Below are 17,500 nucleotides of genomic sequence, written 5' to 3'. Positions count from 1 at the left end.
TATGTCTTGTGATCAGAATGTGTAAAAGTCAAAACATGATCAGATTTATAATGTTTTTTTTTTTTCCTCTGGATACGCTTTTATGCTCGTGGGAGAAATATTTCATAAGGGCGTCCGCCATTGTCCCGATAGTTTAGAGCCAGTTACTAAGTTACCATGCGTCATTACGAGGGAAGTGACGTTACGATTGTTGAAGCGTATTCTGGATCTTTTGTAACACCTCGCTACAACAAAACAATACCATTATTGTGTTTGTTAATTTTGGCAATCAATGACTGACATGTCAAAAATGCATCAGAGCTAAACTCGTGTAAATTCATTTCCAGGAGTTGTGATAAACACAGATATATGGATTCACTGCATGCATACACTACAGGTCCAATGGTATTGATGATCGAATCCAAATTAATTATCTTCAAACGTCCAATTAACAATGGAAAATGTATTCCCAAATATTTTGGATGGACAGCATCGTAAATGAAGCCAATTAAACAGTAAATTGAAGCTACGTACAAACAAGAAAGAGCTCGAAATGATAATTATTTTGACCTCAAAGAATTCAAGATATACATTGATATGTTCCCAACTTACAAACTGCTTGTTTTATAACAACGTTATTTATTAACATCACTTAGAAAGGGCAGTCTAATATTTCTCAGGATGGAGTGAAATCTTTATATTTAAAGATGGACGTAAAACAAGAGTGCTATACTTGAAGACTAGAAAAACGAGAACTGTGGACTAAAAAAAATAATGTTAAGTTTTATGGCCATGGAGGTTATGATTTTGTTGTGACATAATTCTTTTTCCTTTAAGTTATGAGATGGCTCCAAAAGGCAAACAGATGTATTATTTTAGAGGGTTCCAGAAGGAGACATTTTCAATACTATATATTCTGTTGATAATGACATTATCCGGACAATGTGTTGTAACACAGGCAATTCATTGTTGATAAATTGACGAAAACATCTTATTTCAGACAGCTCCCTATAGACAGGGAATGCATTTGTAGTGGAAAAATATAATGATGAAAACAATATTATATTTTAGTCACGTTTGGACTGGATCTGCTTGTTGAAGCTTATAGACCAGGCTGTTCTTGCATCAAGAATCTCTCTGCATATATAGGGCAAGATACAAATACACTATTATCACACGAAATGCTTTACATTATCTAAAGCATTATTTATTGTAATTTAAGGTCCATGACCTATTTACAATGTAGGAGCAGAACGCAGTCACATCGTACCCTGACGGCCGTTGGTGATCATGACATCAATTAATAAAAATCCTGAAAATGTGTATGTGCCACACAAAGAAAAAAGGTAAAGAAGAAAATCATAATAAGAAGGAATCTAACTCTTATTCTGTTTTGCTCTAGGCAATTTCAGGGGTTATTTCATAGAATTCCAAAGAGAAAATTTTAAAACTTCTTTACCATTCAACACTCAAAATTATTGACATTTGTCCTTTCGATAAAATGACGAGTTGTCCATTTCAGCACACAGGCTATAATATATAATTAATATCATATTCATTAGCAACATATATTTGATGCTTCTACACTGATCGGATTCACATTACCTCATTTTTTTAACATTTGCATATTATTTTTAATTTATATTTATTAGAATATCGCTATCATTATAAACCGACTTGAACATTTTGTTATCAGAATGTGTATAGTGTTACTAAATGTATCATAATATTATAATATGCTTATCATAAATCATTTATCATTTTTCTTCGAAGCTTCGGCATAAGAGCTATATAAATGTACATTTTTTATTATTATTATTTATATTTTGAATTCAAACAGTCAAAACCAGACGTTGTGAAAATATTGTATACGAATTCACGTTATTCACTTTCGTTGCCACTGATTTAAGTTCTCACTGCTATCATTTGATTCATCATCCTATCCTTTAAACGGATATTCCATTCGATTCCAAATAGCCATATCGCCATACACTAAAAAACACAAATTAATGTTCTCCATGTTGGCTGTGCAATTGCTAATTCACGTTGATTGACTTGTCAAAATGTGTAAAATCTGATATTTCAAAGAGGTCTCGAGTTTAAAACTCTTTGACAATTATGGGTGGGGTCCCTGGCCTCCCATAGTGGGCAGGGAGGTACATTACTGTCTCTTCTATCCCACTATATCTGTTTTCCAATTGTCTTTCTGTTTTTGCCTTGGAATGATATTATTTGGTTTTGTCCTGGCCCTGACCGGATACCCTGACTAAGAGGGAAACAGTCAAATGTATAGTTATTTTGGGGGGATGAAATCTTTTTACTTGTAAATCATCTCTCTGTTATTCGCTGTATCATGTTTCGTTTATGTATTATATATGATTTGTAAACATTTGAGTGTATTCCTCTTAGTGGAGACCTGTGCTTGTGTCTGAATGAGACTTTTAGGTGATCTCAAACTAAGTGCTTTGATAGTGTGCTCTTGGAATCTACATTTGTTTCATATTCGAACCAATTCCCCTTTGTCTTCCTTTTTCTTGTGTGCTTTAATTGTATTTCTACAACTTTTAACTATCCCATTTTCTTATTTTTACTGATCTGATATGACCTAAATGTGTTGCAAACGCCGTAAAACCATTAAAAACAAAACCAAAAACTCTTTGACAATTCATGGGTCATCTTGACATATTAATGTATTATAAGGTAAAAGTTTTGCCTAAACAGCCGTTATCAAAAATGAGCGCATAGAATTATACACAGGCTGACGTTACCCGGTTAATGTTTAATACTATTAATGTTCATTAAAATCCAAAATAACACAGATTCAGACAAACCTGATATTGTTTTCTGTTTCGTCGGAATATTTTCAGACTTAGGTGTCTAACCAGTCGTATTAAAGTATGAGTGTATAGTATTAGACCTGTCGGAAAGTACTCCGCAGTATTCTCGTGTCTTATTCAAGGAGCTAGAATCATAGTTTTCAGTACGTTTCGGGTTGAGGGATAAAACCCGGTGGCTCCATATTGTTTAGATCAGAAAGTTTCATATTGTGACTTTTGCCCTGGTCTCAACTTTGTCAATAAAGACGGATTTTGACCTCTGATATTCTATCCAAAAATGGCTAGTTACTGACTAGAAAAAAGTATATTTTTTATATTTATTGGTTTGCTCTTGGCTATCAAGTTGCAAATTAAGTTCTGGAATATAAAAGAAAGAACCCAATTGCCCAAAGGCCAGCTAGATTCAAGAGAATAAACTCAAGACATTATGTAGCACATTTAACCTTAAATCTAATAATATGGGATCCTTCTCAAACTATATTTTCTCGTGCTTTGACTATTTTAGCTGATGACGATAAGCCTGGCACAGTTTCCTTGGTAGAATAATCCATGCTGTCCCTTAAATTCATCCAAATATATTATATCATCCAATTTCAGTGGACTTGGATTGTATTGGACAAACTATTTGGCCTCGTACCGATCCAAATTTGATCCTTCGTTGAAATGGAGACAGTTAAATGTCTATCGGAGATTATCATTATTTTTTCTTTAATTTTTGTATCACCCGTTCAGTTTTCAACAATTTGAGATAACCCTCTGTTGTGGCCAAATTATCGGTCAAAATACTCCAGACAAAACTGTGCATATATCTATGCTGGAACTTACTATTTTTTTTTTAATTAAAAAAAAACAACTATTTTTCACAATTTTTCTAAAACTCAAAACTCAAAAGTCATAGTTGCTAATAGGGGGAATTTATATAGGCAAATATTACGCATTAACTTTTCCTTACCTTAGACGCTAATAAGACGATTGACACACAAATAAAATATGAAAGAAATTATTTTTAACATAAAAAAGCTACGGGCACAGACACATACAATTATGGCAAAAACGAATGCATTAGTCAGTATATCAAATGATCTTTTATTCTCATGTTTTCATATTTTTAAAATAGAATTAACAGACAGAATGTCTTGTAAATACAATTGTTTTGTTTCTTTATCATGCCAAATTCATAACGCCATTAACTGTTCTGTCGTACTTTGAAATAAACGCGTTTATAAAACTTTGGCCACAAAACTAGTCCTTCACTGTTTGAAGGACGAGTATTTTTGCCAAATTATTTTAAAACCTGTATTTTTTTTCAGAGTACGGAAGTGTTATCATAAATCAATATGAAAATCAATCTGTGATTAAATATATACATACGTTATTTGAGTCACTGTACGACTGCACCAGTTTTATAAAACAACAATCGTTTTACATCAGGTTTTCAATGTTATCAAGTTATTAGTTGGTTCATCTATCTGCATATGACATAACTTTCCTGCACCCAGGGTATTTATTGACAATGTGCAAGAAACAGTATGATTATATTTTTTAGCTTATACTCCATCTTCATCAGGCAAATCACTCCGAACTGAAGAGAATGAAATAACACGTGCTGGCTTGAAACCACGACTTGCTTTATCGTAGTAGATCCTGACATATTATATTATAACGTTTGTCGGTCCTTTTTTTCGGAGGATTTCAGGGTGTTTCTATGTGTGTATGTGTGTGCTTTTATATATATATATATATATATATATATATATATATATATATATATATATATATGTGTGTGTGTGTTTGAATGTAAGTGTTGAGTGTATGTATGTATCATGAAACCGGGCCTTTCAATAACAAAAGGATAATTACTGCTATAATTCAACATGACATACAATAAAAAATGTTGTTTACATTTACAGACCTGTTGTTTATGCCATTGGTCTTGGGGGAGAACGATGGCTTGACAGAATTTTGTTACAATCTACTCTTGCAAAACTTTAATATCATATCTTCAATATTCTCTTGTTATTATAGTCTTCTTTTATTTACTGATAAAGATACTGCATATTAAAAACCCTTTACCAATTTAGGTTAATCTTTATTTCATTTATTTAAAAAAACAAAAAGTTTACATTTAGGCTGAATTAAGTGCATTCACTTTTTTCACGATAATAACGTGTTAAAATTTCATCCCAGACAACGATGTTCAACCACATTTGCTTCCTACTTCGCTGGCCGATATGATGACTTACTTTTTGTTGTGTAATAAAGTCCAGGTAAAGTCAATGTTTCACAGTCAGAAGGGAGATGATCAGTAAATGTGATCTTTTTATATTCTTTCAAATATTCCATTTAATGGGTCATCGTGTGTGTGTGTGTGTGTGTGTGTACTTGCAATCATTCATTGTCCTCTGTACAGGTTTCTTTTAGATCTTAATTAGGTTCTGGTTTTAATTAGGTTTTCCATTAGCTTCCTGTTAAAGACAGAGTGGCTTTCAAAAAAATATCACAATGCTCATCAAACGACAAAATGTTATAGCGCTACCTTATCTCTAAGGGTATCTTAAATTGTATACACCTGCTAGACCACTCCTACTATCCCAAAATTAATGACTGATTAACGATATTCCCATATGTAAACTTATCTAACTAAAAACATTTCTCTTTCGGGGCCCCAAAAGTATGGAACAAATTAGATAAAGAAAAGAAAGACGCCCCCGAGCTCTGTAGTTTTAGGAAAATTTTGGAGAAAAATAAATCCTATTCAGGAGGCTTTTGAGTAGTAATAGTTCAGGTGTTTTGTGTTTAATTGTCTTTCAATTAGTAGCGCCATTGGGCACTTTGTGAATTCTCCCTGTTGTATTAATCAGTAACATTACATATTACATTGCATAGTTGCCTTCAGATGGACCATAAAATAGGCTGCTGCTCGGAGCTACCTCTGTTCTCTCTTGACTTCGAAAAATACTTTTCATTCAAGCGAAATATTGCAAGTTTGCACCACATGAATGCGGCCTATTTACCACAAGACAAGTATGTTCTTTACTTACAGAAACTCTAATTAGTTTCATTCCTACTTTGTTTATTGTTTTTATGAAAACGTTGCTTTTTATATTTAGTATTTCAAGAAGCGTCCAGAATTTGCCGATTCGAATACTACCTGAGACAATAATATCGCGGCTGTCAGATTACTGTGTCTTTATTGTTAATTTTATATAATTATCGAGAGAAAATGTTAGTTCTTTCATCATAATGGCATGGTCGTAGTTGGATAATGGTGTTGGTAACTATGAATTTAAATAACACGCTTCGATTGATTGCAGAAAAGTGAAAACACTTAAAATAACATGATTTATACGAAATAGGTATATGACGGTGTACGTCCTTTCTTAATAATTCAAAATCAAAACAGCAGGTAAAATGTGTTGCCAAATCCAAATATAGGGCTATGCTTACATTGACATTACGCTTGTTTATAAATTCAGATAAAGCTTGGAGTGAGCACTTATATCAATGATGATAATATAAAGGAACCAGAGAAGTGATAAATGAAAACTGATAATACAATTGCGTCTTTTTACTAGTGCGTTCGCTCGCAAATTTCTCTCTTTCTCTCAAGTAGGCAATGAGTGCCGTACCAGTTGGGTCCCTAGTTTGACTGCCTGAACAATGCTATTTTTATTCTCTGTTTTTGACACATCTCTATTTCCTCTGTAGCTCTATATAAAAATGGCGATATGGATCCTTTGGGGGAAGGATTCGGGTATTCCAATTTCTGTTATGACTTAAAATGTTTTTGGTCCAGTCTTCTTTCACTGGACACCCTGTCTTTTGATGGTCCGTACACAAGAAATTTAAGATGTGGAAAATCATCAAAAAAAGATTTAGAAATGGGCAATTTGAAATATGATGATACGAGGTAGGAAACATTGTCTGTCTTGTATCGATGGTTCAATTGTCAAGAAACGAAGTGAGTAGTGCCAGAAGACAAAATAGAGAATGAAAATTTCGTGGCGGCGATAGGGGCTCGAACCCGCGTGGATAACTCAGCCAGTAGAGCCACGCTCTCCCCGGACAGGCGGAAATGTCGTACCAGTATGATCGCGGATTCGAGCCCCCATCGCCGCGACATTTTTATTCTCTATTGACTTTTGGCACTCTCCTACTCACTTCATTTCTTGTTATTATCAACATAAGTGCCTGCTCCACTCACTTTTCTGAATTAAATTGTCAGTAATATCAATACATTTCCAAATTATGATTCATGTCCTATGACACTGGTGCTTTAGGCCGCTGTGTCAAGCACAAATTTGAAAATTTAGGGTCCTAGAAATAATCACTTTTTCTTTGTAGATATTGTACATCTCTTCAAATCGTCGTCGTCATTTTTTACATTTAAGTTCATTGCCGAAAGTATGTCTGTTTCTATTGTTGATCCTTCTTCAATTTTACTCACTAAAATTGTATAAGCTGATTAAAATGAAAAGTCTATTATTTAAAATAATAATGAGTCGTGAATATAGTACAATATAGATTGAATGGAGTTCTTCTTCATCTTCTTCTTCTTCTTCTTCTTCTTCTTCTTCTTCTTCTTCTTCTTAGTATTATTATTATTATTATTGTTATTATATTATTATTATTATTATTATATTATTATTATTATTATTATTATTATTATTATTTATTATTATTATTATTATATTATTATTTTTTTTTTTTTTTATTTTTTTATTTATTTATTTATTTATTTATTTTTTTTTTTTAATTTTTATTTTATTATTATCATCATCATCATCATCATGATCAACACCATCATCATCCTCATCATTTTAAAATTTTTATCATCATTGTAACAGTCATATAGTCACAATGCACGTCATCCGTCCTGAACGCAGTTTCATCCTAATTTACTTTATGCGATTATCTTTATATTTATTTGTGTCGAACAGAAATTTAAAATAATATTAACCTCAGTATCACCACCATCGCGATCATCATCATCATCATTATCATCGTTGTCGTCGTAATCTTCAACATCTTCATTATAATAATCAGCTATCGCATTGGAATTTTCCTCATAAGCAACCTCATCATCATCGGTGTCTGTTTTCGCCACATTCGCCATTCATCCAATCCATCCGTATCCTGACAAAACACTTTTTTGGCAACAATCAAAAACAAAACCAAAACAAAGCCAAAACAAAAAAAAACAATTAAAAACTATTTATTCAAAGATTCAGCGATTGCTATGAACCTCAACTGTTCAGAAAGTCTCAAACTGAGACAACTTCGAAGGAAAATGTTTGTGACTTTATTGGCAATTTAATAATCATTCAACATTTGAAAGGAAAGTTTTCTGGCCAAAATGAGAAAATCTGTTTTGTCAGAGCACAGTAAAATAACTCCAATCTGGCTATTTATGCTACCTTAAGAAATGAATCGTGAAGGGAATATTATCATCAGTCACCATTTCTGTACCATACTGTTAATATTGTAAAATCAACTTTTATAATTTTGAATTCTTGCAATGAGATGTCACATGTCGAAGATGTTACTATGAAATCGTGATTGCAATTGTATTATGCTTGTCAATCATATAATATAATTTTGATGTACATTTCACTATCATATTTTTGTGATGTACATCTCACCACTTTACCATTACCAATGCATATTTTTAATGGTTAAGCACATGATAATGATTTTACTAATTTCCATGACATTTACAGTTACAAGTTGATTTTATTTTTATATAATCTTCTAGTATTAACTCACTGAAAGACGTCAGATTTGAATAAACATGATCTAATTTTAATACTTTCTATTAAATCAACAAAGAAGTTTATAATAGCGTGTTGATTTAGCATGAGGTAATTTTAGCTTCCTGATTTTAAATGCTAAAATAGAACACAAAAAATGCAGAATTTAAGATTATCCATCTTGAATTATTGTGAATGTCATAATATATCAAAAGGAGAAAATTAAATGTAAAGAAAAAATAATCCTAATACTTAACAATGAAACGGTTACAAAAAAATTATATCAAGCTTGCAATTAGATAATATTGTCATCAACCATTTGAATTCATCATATTTATCAAGTCCAAATCATCTGCACAATAAAGAGCGCGGAATGTATTTTTCCTTTTTTTAAAAAACGAACTATTTAAAATTGATAAAATAATATGGTGAAATAATACGACAAGGTGAAATCCAAGTTTGTGTTAAGCACCCACCCGAACTATAAAACTTTGATACGATGGAAACCCATTCAACAATAATTTTTTTTAAGCTGAAGAAAGTATCTATTTATTCAAATGCTGAAGACTTTACAAACCTGGTATAAATTGTGATAATTATGCGTTCTTTATTTTAAATAATTTTTCACGTATTTTTAGATAAGGTCGGAAAACTAGAGGATCAACCGATCTAAATGATCTACCGTAATGATTGGCTAAGGCCTTTTTAACCATTTAACTGCTGTGCTCTGTATTTATTTAAGAATTAGGCCAGAACACTCGTCCTTCAAATATCAGGTTTGAGAGTTTTTGCCAAGATGATGGTAATTTAAATCGACTGATATCTGAAGGATGAGTTTTCTGGCCAAATTTTTAAAATACACGTTTTCCAGAGTACGGCAGTTAACTGTTAAGGGTATGGTTATAACACTTTTAAATTACTAAAACTCAAGAAGACTTTAGATTGTTATAGTATTCCTTCTTTTATAGATTATTTACTATAATTTTAATTGTCTTGTCTCGTTCTACATGTTCAATGGTGCTGTTAGTCGGGACCCCTTGTAAAACGCGTTGAGACTTCGAGTGATATTGCTCTATATAAAACTCATGTTAAAAATAAATAAAGTGGAACATCTATTTGTAAAGAAGTAAGGAATGTCAAAAACAAAATTATCAAAGTAAATGTCTAAAATTGATAATTTCAGCGGGCTAGATTATAGGTATCTGGTTATATGAAATTTTAATGAATTTACTTTTGCTTTACTTTAAAATATTATAAAAATTAGGTGAGTTGTTTTTGAGATGAGGTTTATTTATGTTTGATTTAGCCTGAGCACATCATTATGTTTTATTTTCTTTATATTTTACTTTACTACGCATCTTTGTTTTGTTTCAAAAGCACTTTAGACAGTGGTTCAAAAGTAAAGATTGGGTGGGGATCCTGACCTCCCATAGCGGGCAGGGAGGTACATACTGTGTCTTCTATCCCCTTATATCTGTTTTCCAAAATGCTTTCTGTCTTTGTCTCGGAATGAGATTACTTGGATTTGTCCTGGCGCTGGCCGGAGTGGGAGATGATATTTTTTCCCTTGTAAATCATCTCTCTGTTAAGTATTATTATTATTATTTTGAATGTATAATGTAAGCATTTGAGTGTGTTCCTCTTTGTTGGATTTTGTGCTTGTGTCTGGATGAGACTTGTAGGTGATTTCAAACTGAGTACATTGGTGGTATGATCTTGGAATCTACATCTGATTCCTATTTGTTCCCAGTTCCCCTTTGTCTTACTTTTTCTTGGGTGCTTTAATTGTAATTCTAGAACTTTTTACTATCCCATTTTCTTCCTTTTTACTGGCGCTGATATAACCTAAATGTGTAGCAAGCGCCGTAAAACCCTTAAAAACAAAAAACAAACAAAAGTAAAGAACAGAAATCGATTGTTTTCTACAAAAATCTAAAATGTTCTATTTTTACATTCGCCTGTTGTTTTCTTTGTAGATGATGCCTTATAGAATAATTGTCAAATCACAGGAGGCTATCTGACATTTTGTTTTGTTTGTTTTCATTATTGTGTTGAAAAAAATTACATCAAATAAAATTGATAATTTGACAATAAACGGCAAATTTTGTTACTTTCCTTCTTCAACTAAAAACATGGTTGATTCCGTGTTGAAATTCAACCGTTTTGATGGGTTTTTTTTGCTGTGCATTCTATCCTCCTAAATTTGTTTTCTATTTCTATAATGCTCTCCTTGTTCTGGAGTGAGATTGCTCGGTTTTTACAGGTTCTGTTGGGGATCCTTAACTGAGTGGGAAGCAGTCAAATATATATAGGTCTAGTCCCTTTTTGTAAAAAGTGAAAATCTGTCTATCAAAATCACGTGTCTGTTATGTTCTCAGTTTTGAATTTATTGTACTTTGTAAACATTTGAATGCATTCTCCATAGTGGGATCCAGTCTTGTGCATTATGGATGGGACTATCAGGTCATAATATCAAAAAAGGCATATTGATGGAATTGTCGCGGAATCCTCTGTTCCGTATTTGAGCTAGATAGTCATCTTTGCCTGACTTGACAACTTTTACTCAATTATTTTCCCTTTGACTCGCACTGAAATGACCTACAAGTGTTGCAAGCGCCACACAACTCCTAAAAAAACCCAACCCCTCCCCCCTCCCAAAAATAAACAACAAAAAAGGAAAACACAAACACCAGCACAGTCCCCCCCCCCCTTCCAAAAAAAAAAATCTCATAAAAACACAAACAATATGCAGCAGAGACAAGTATTGCTCTAAGCTTCTTATTCAGAGTAAGCATGACTTAGTGCATTGTTGTAATTGGTGCATCTTAAAGTTTCTATGACAAATATAGTTTATTCTGCGGTCTTCTATTCCCCCAAGCGTCTGTTATTCTAAAAAATAAATCAAAAACCTTCTACTAGAAAGGTACCTTGCAGTCATGGACTGTAACTCCGCAAATCTATTGATGCTATGCGTTTCAGTATAACTGTCACAGTGTCGCCCGCCAACCTTTATCGTGACACAGGGGCGTGGCTATATTGGTTGATCCTGGCACCGTATCCATCTTTTAAAAATGGATTACAGCATTTAAAAAATTAAAAAAACAGAAATGGTATATACCGCCTCTTACTTATTTGAGTAAGTCTTTTCCTTAAGTTTTTCTTTCTTTTGTATTTACAAATCTCGCATGTTTTAAGTAATTTTCTTCTGGTTCTGGCACCACCTTATATTGTAAGCATGCCACGCTACGTTAGAGGGACTTAAGTGAGAACTTATCACCCAATTGGCAGTCTAAAAGCATTAACAAAGAACTGACTGAGGTCAACTTCATTCCTTCTATTGAGTGTAAGAAACACATATTTGGGTTGTATGCTTTGTGACGACTTTTGATTTTGAACTGACAAAGTGCTATCTAAGTCGCTTAATATGTAGTTAAATTGTTAATGCATTTTAATTGCTCAAAGTTTTGATCCAAATAATGAAAATTAGAATCTTCTTGTTTATAAAGGAATAAAGAAACAAAACTTTGTCTTCTCCACCATGGTAGCACCACGGAAGGCTGTATAAACATTATTTTCAACAGTATCTAATCTACAGTTCATGAAACAAATAAATATTAGCTAATGATAAAAGTAAAAGGCGGACATGTGCCATAAAAAAATTACCAATTAAAATGGCTTTGTGGCCAAGTTGATGACGTTTGGCTTGTCACCTGTGGGCTGAAGTTCAATCGTCAGTCGACGGCGAAAAGTTGATTACCAGGAATACCCTCTAACTTGCATTTTCTCCCCATACTAATGTAAAATCGGTACCGTGTGTATAACTCATTGTCATATGTCATTCATGCCATGTTCACTGTTGCTGTTGACGTCGGAACTCTTGTAGAGCGCATTGAGCATAACTATTGGATATTGCGCTAGTCTATATATATAATAAATAAGCACACAAGGCAAAGGTTGTGTGTTAAAATGAACATTTTTGGAAAGTCTATATTATTTAAAAACCAGTCCCGTTCCGTATCTATATAGCTAGTTGTGCTATGGTTTTAAACTTTGACTTGCAATTTTTTGTGAGAAAAAAAATCTTGATAAAGACGGTATTATTCTCTTTCCTACACATAGCACAGATGCATGTTAAGGCGAAAAGTCTGATATTGATAATAAGTAATGATAAACGCCCACCATCATCGATTACCTAAAACTATTCAACTTCTCCAAAGTTGAGGAGAGGATAAAAATAAAAATTAAGAATCGATAACGATGCTATGCAAGGGAAGTAATCGCGTTTATCATTGTTTCCCGATAAACTACACACGATTCCCTTTCTTACGTGGTAAGTTGCGCTATTATTATTATTTTCCACAATTGCATGAGTCTCAATGACACGATAATATTACATAATCTACAGAGGTGGGTGAAAATATCAGTTCAATTCCACATATTCTTATTAGAACACCTTGAAAGCATCATATATATGTTTATATATTATATGAAAGGGACCGGGATCGATCCCGGGTGCAGTCGAGATCCCCCTGTCTACCCAGCAGTGGATGGCTAGCTGAGTCTGTTAGATTTGGGGGAATGTGCTTTGCAATAGACTAGCGTCCTATCCAAAGGAAAGCAAGCAATTGCTATTGTCCGTCTCACGCTATAGAAACCGAGATAAACTCCTGCTCCATGGGTCTAATGACTCTGAAAGACTCCTGCATCAGAGCCATAGGTCTCATATAGAGTCGGTTATTCCCTTTTTCTATGGTGTTAAACATACGGTAGCAATAGCTTGAAACTCTTTGGATAGGACGCTAGTCTATCCCGCAACTCAATTATTTTGGGACACCCACAGTGTAAATCAGCTTCCAGACAGAAAAGTAACAGGCAAATTCATGCTGTGGAAATCAAGAAGCCCATTGGAGACGCATTGGACTCTAAAACTGTTAACAGCCGTGAAAGACAGGTATTTACAAATATGGCCAAAAAAAAATTCGTCCATCAAATATCAAAGCGTTTAAATGACCCTCATCTTGGCAAGGTCTTGGGTTAGAGAGCTTTTGCTAAGATGAAGGTCATTTTATCGATCGATATTTTGAAAGACGAGTGTCCTGGCCAATAAATGTTTAAATACCTGTTTTCCAAGGGTACGGGATTTAACTGGTTAGAACGCTTGGCGAGAAATGTTAAGATTAGCAATTAATGTGTGGAATGAATACGAATAAGTTCATCATATTTAATGATATGAGCCACAACATTTTGAAACTGAATTTCGTATTACTCATTCAATTTTAAATGTTATTATTTTTTTAAATTGAAGCAATAACGTAGAATACGATTTTTTTTCTAATTCTGATAAAGGTACATTTCTTTATTTCAACTTCATACAAGATTATCTTTGCTTTTACTCTTTTTATTCAAAGAGAGAAAAACATATATTTCTATTTTAAGGTCTTAGTAAATGATGATAATCTCCTGTCGGAATAGAATTGACTCCTGCATGTGTCATTGATCAAGAAATTAATAAATAGAGTAGTTTTCACAATGTCATATTGACTCCATTTCGTTTTTTTTTTAAATATGGTAAGTGAAAACTTTGTTTATGGTCGAAATTTTTAGATGGCGAGATGTTACTTTGGTGAATAAACAACATTATATTATGTGACCAATCGTCTTAAAAGGGTTTTATTGGAGTAAGCCTGATATAAAATTAAATTAGAAAATTAAAATAATAGAGTATAAAACAAAAATGGATATAACAGCTTCAAAACAGAAACAAAACGACCACGGAACGTTTCGGGCTCTAAACTCTTTTTTCAGCTGACAAAAACATATAAAAAAAACAAAAAAACCCCAACAAAACAAACAAAAAACATAAATACATTAGCTAAAACCCAGATAGCCTATTTTTAATCAATGTATTTATGTTGTTATTGTTATTACACCAGGGATCTGCTCTCAGCCCACTGCTGTTTGCAATAGTAATTCATGTTCTAACAGAACCCATTCGGTGAGAAGCATCATGGACATGCTGTATGCGGATGACTTAGTACTTTTGAATGATACAAAAGCTGAGGCAGAAAAGGAACTGGAAGGACGGAGATGGGTGTTGGAAAGAAGGGGATTAAGGGTAAGCAGATCGAAGACAGAGTATTTGTGCATCGGACAACGGAGAGCAGGACCACCAATAAAGATAGGAGAAGAGGATGCGCCAGAGACAAACCAATTCAAATATTTAGGAACAACTGTACAAGGAGATGGGGGCAATGAGATGGAGGTTAAGAAGAGGATACAGACAGGCTGGAATAATTGGAGGAAGGTAACTGGAGTTATGTGTGCCAAACGAATTTCCGCAAAGCTGAAGGGGAAAATATATACAACAGTTGTAAGACCAGCAATGTGATATGGACTAGAGACAGCAGCTACAGCATATAAACAAGATAAAGAAGCTGAGGTGGCAGAAATGAGGATGTTGAGATGGTCACTTTGCTGGACAAGAAAAGATAAAGTGAGAAATGAACGAATTCGAAGGTTGACTGAAGTGAAGTATGTATCAATTAAGACGAGAGAAGACAAGATTGAAATGGTTCGGACATGTATAGAGACGAGAGAGGGAATACGTGGGAAGGAAAGTATTGGACTTACAACTAGCGGGAAAGACGAAAAAGGGGAGCCCAAAGACTAGATAAGCTGAAAGAAGAAGAAGATGTTGTTATTTTTTGTTTCTGTAGAAGGGTTTTGTGCCCGAAATGTTCCATGTTTGGTATTCTATTCTTTTTTGAATCTCTTATATTCATTTTTGTTTATTACTTTTTTACAGTCCACATCTTCTACAGTTTAGCATCTCCTTAATGAAAGAGTACCATTTTTGTTTATTTAACTTCAACACCTTCAAATTTCTAATTCCAATGATTTCAACTTGAATCTCATTTTGTTTCTTCCAGTCCATTTCGAGATGAATCCAGATTGAGACGGTGCGGCACATTTCGGATTTCCGTCAATTTTCCCTCAAGATTTACTTGTGGATTTTAACTCTCTCCTTGCCAACTATTAGTCAATCTTCATATTCTTTACGCTACACCCAATGTTTTTCTCTTTCTGATTTCTTAAGTGAATCACAAAATTTGAAGAAATTGTTTGTGTGTGTTATAAGAAATTAATGCTGTGTTGTAAAGCTTATTTTGCTGAACAATAATATTTATAGCATTATTTATTTATACCGGTCACAACATGAAAAAAAAATTACGTTCGTAAGATATGATGTTTTGGGGAAAAATACGGGAAATATTCGGTATGGAGAGAGTGATTCTACAGTGAATACCACTCAATAATGAAACATTGCATAGGCCAGCAACGTGATAAACAAGATTGGGAAAAACGGGCTCGAGAAGAAAACTAAAGCGAAGAATAGAATAGTACGCATGAACATCATCATGATAAAAATGACGAAAGTGATCAGAATGAGAATCAGAGTCACGGGTACCGATAATATTTCCAAGAGTACGGCCAGAAACATGATGGCTGCTCCCTTCAGTGTTCCACGACATTGGGTCTTCTTGCAACTGTCGATGAGCTTTTCTAGAAAAGACTGAAGAAGGAATAAAAATCCGATCATGGTGAACAAGGCGAAGGGGAAGATAAATATGTAAACTGCTACTGACTCCATGATGACTTTGTGTCCAGGTTTTTGCCCACCGTGGTTGGTTGAGTTAATTTTAAAGAAACGATTGTATTGATTTTGGATTCCTCCTGATCAGGGCAAAATGTGTTGTTGTTGTTTTCAAAATAGTATAGAGTCTCAATGTTTATTATTGCTCAGTGTAAAAATATTTACATTATTTGTCTTTTCCGTGATCAGTATATAAAGTTTGTTTACAAAGTGTCTGTTCTTAATATTTGGATTCATGATTTAAACAAGATAATCTAACATCTTTAGCGGACATTTTTGTATTGAAGGATGTTTTTAATCCAAGAAATTATAATAAAAGTTGTTCAATTTTGTTGTTTTTAATTTCGAGTTGCTTTCATGTGCGTTTACTGCCTATGACTTGAGTTCAAGACCATCTAAATTTGTGTGCGGCGAATACGCCTTTTGTTGTATTTGTTAGGCTTTTTTTTCCAATGGTTAACAGGATCGAGATACTTTGTTTGAAAAGATGACCTAATTATAAAGATGTACCCATGCGTTGTAAATGTTCCATCCCTCGTACTATTAGTTAACCGGATTTCTAAAACCACTCCATGTGCAGTGGTAGGGTTAGTATGGAATAATGCGAGTTCATTCAGTCATGTTTTTATAGTGTTTGCTCCTGCTGTATCTCCTGATCTGGAACTGAAATGAAAAGATTATATCAACATGTCACAATGCAGTTAAGGTAAATGTGGCTGCTCGAAGCTTGAAGAAATAAATAACAATGTGAAATTGAATGTAAGCTTCAATTTAATATACGAAAACATATAAAATGGACGTTTCGGGTATCCCCCTTATGAACAATTTTATCTCTTTTCGTATATTAAATTGAAACTTACATTCAATTTCACATTGTTATTTATTTCAATGCAGTCAAGGCAAGGTACACATATTATTAGCAGGTCTGATAAGCGAACGTAATTATGGGCTTATTCTAATGTTATATTGTTGTAATGGAGAATGTTTTCGTATTTGTTTTAGAGTATTTCCGTTACAACAATGATCCCACAACAATTTTGATTGTCTAACCCAAAATAAGTACACGTCAAGTAAAGGCATAATCTTATGTAGTGTCATTTGTTTTTGCCCGGTTCCAGACCTGTAAGTCCCTGTTTGAGCTGTGAAGGCCCGATATTTATTCACCGGGAACCCGGATACCAGAAGCGAATCGTAGGAGTCGGCAGCTTGCTTTCCGAGTCACCGGATCGTATGAATCGGCCAGAAATAGTTTAGTGAATGGAACAAGATTTAATATTTTT

General features: G+C 33.6%; 1 protein-coding gene across 1 annotated transcript in view; it reads left to right on the top strand.

Annotated features, from left to right (window-relative positions):
* The window catches only part of LOC144962722 (uncharacterized), a 143,522-nt gene extending 139,717 nt beyond the window's left edge, over window positions 1–3,805 (top strand). Inside the window, exon 19 of the mRNA XM_078895916.1 lies at window positions 1–3,805. This exon is cut by the window's left edge and continues 787 nt beyond it. The gene's annotated coding sequence lies outside the window, so the exon portion shown is untranslated.
* The last annotated feature ends 13,695 nt before the right edge of the window (window positions 3,806–17,500 follow it).

This window comes from Berghia stephanieae, chromosome 1 (assembly GCF_034508935.2).
Source record: "Berghia stephanieae isolate SIO BIC M18660-M18661 chromosome 1, UCSD_Bste_1.3, whole genome shotgun sequence".
NCBI classification, from domain to species: Eukaryota; Metazoa; Mollusca; class Gastropoda; order Nudibranchia; family Aeolidiidae; genus Berghia; species Berghia stephanieae.
This window is presented reverse-complemented; position numbering and strand designations above follow the sequence as displayed.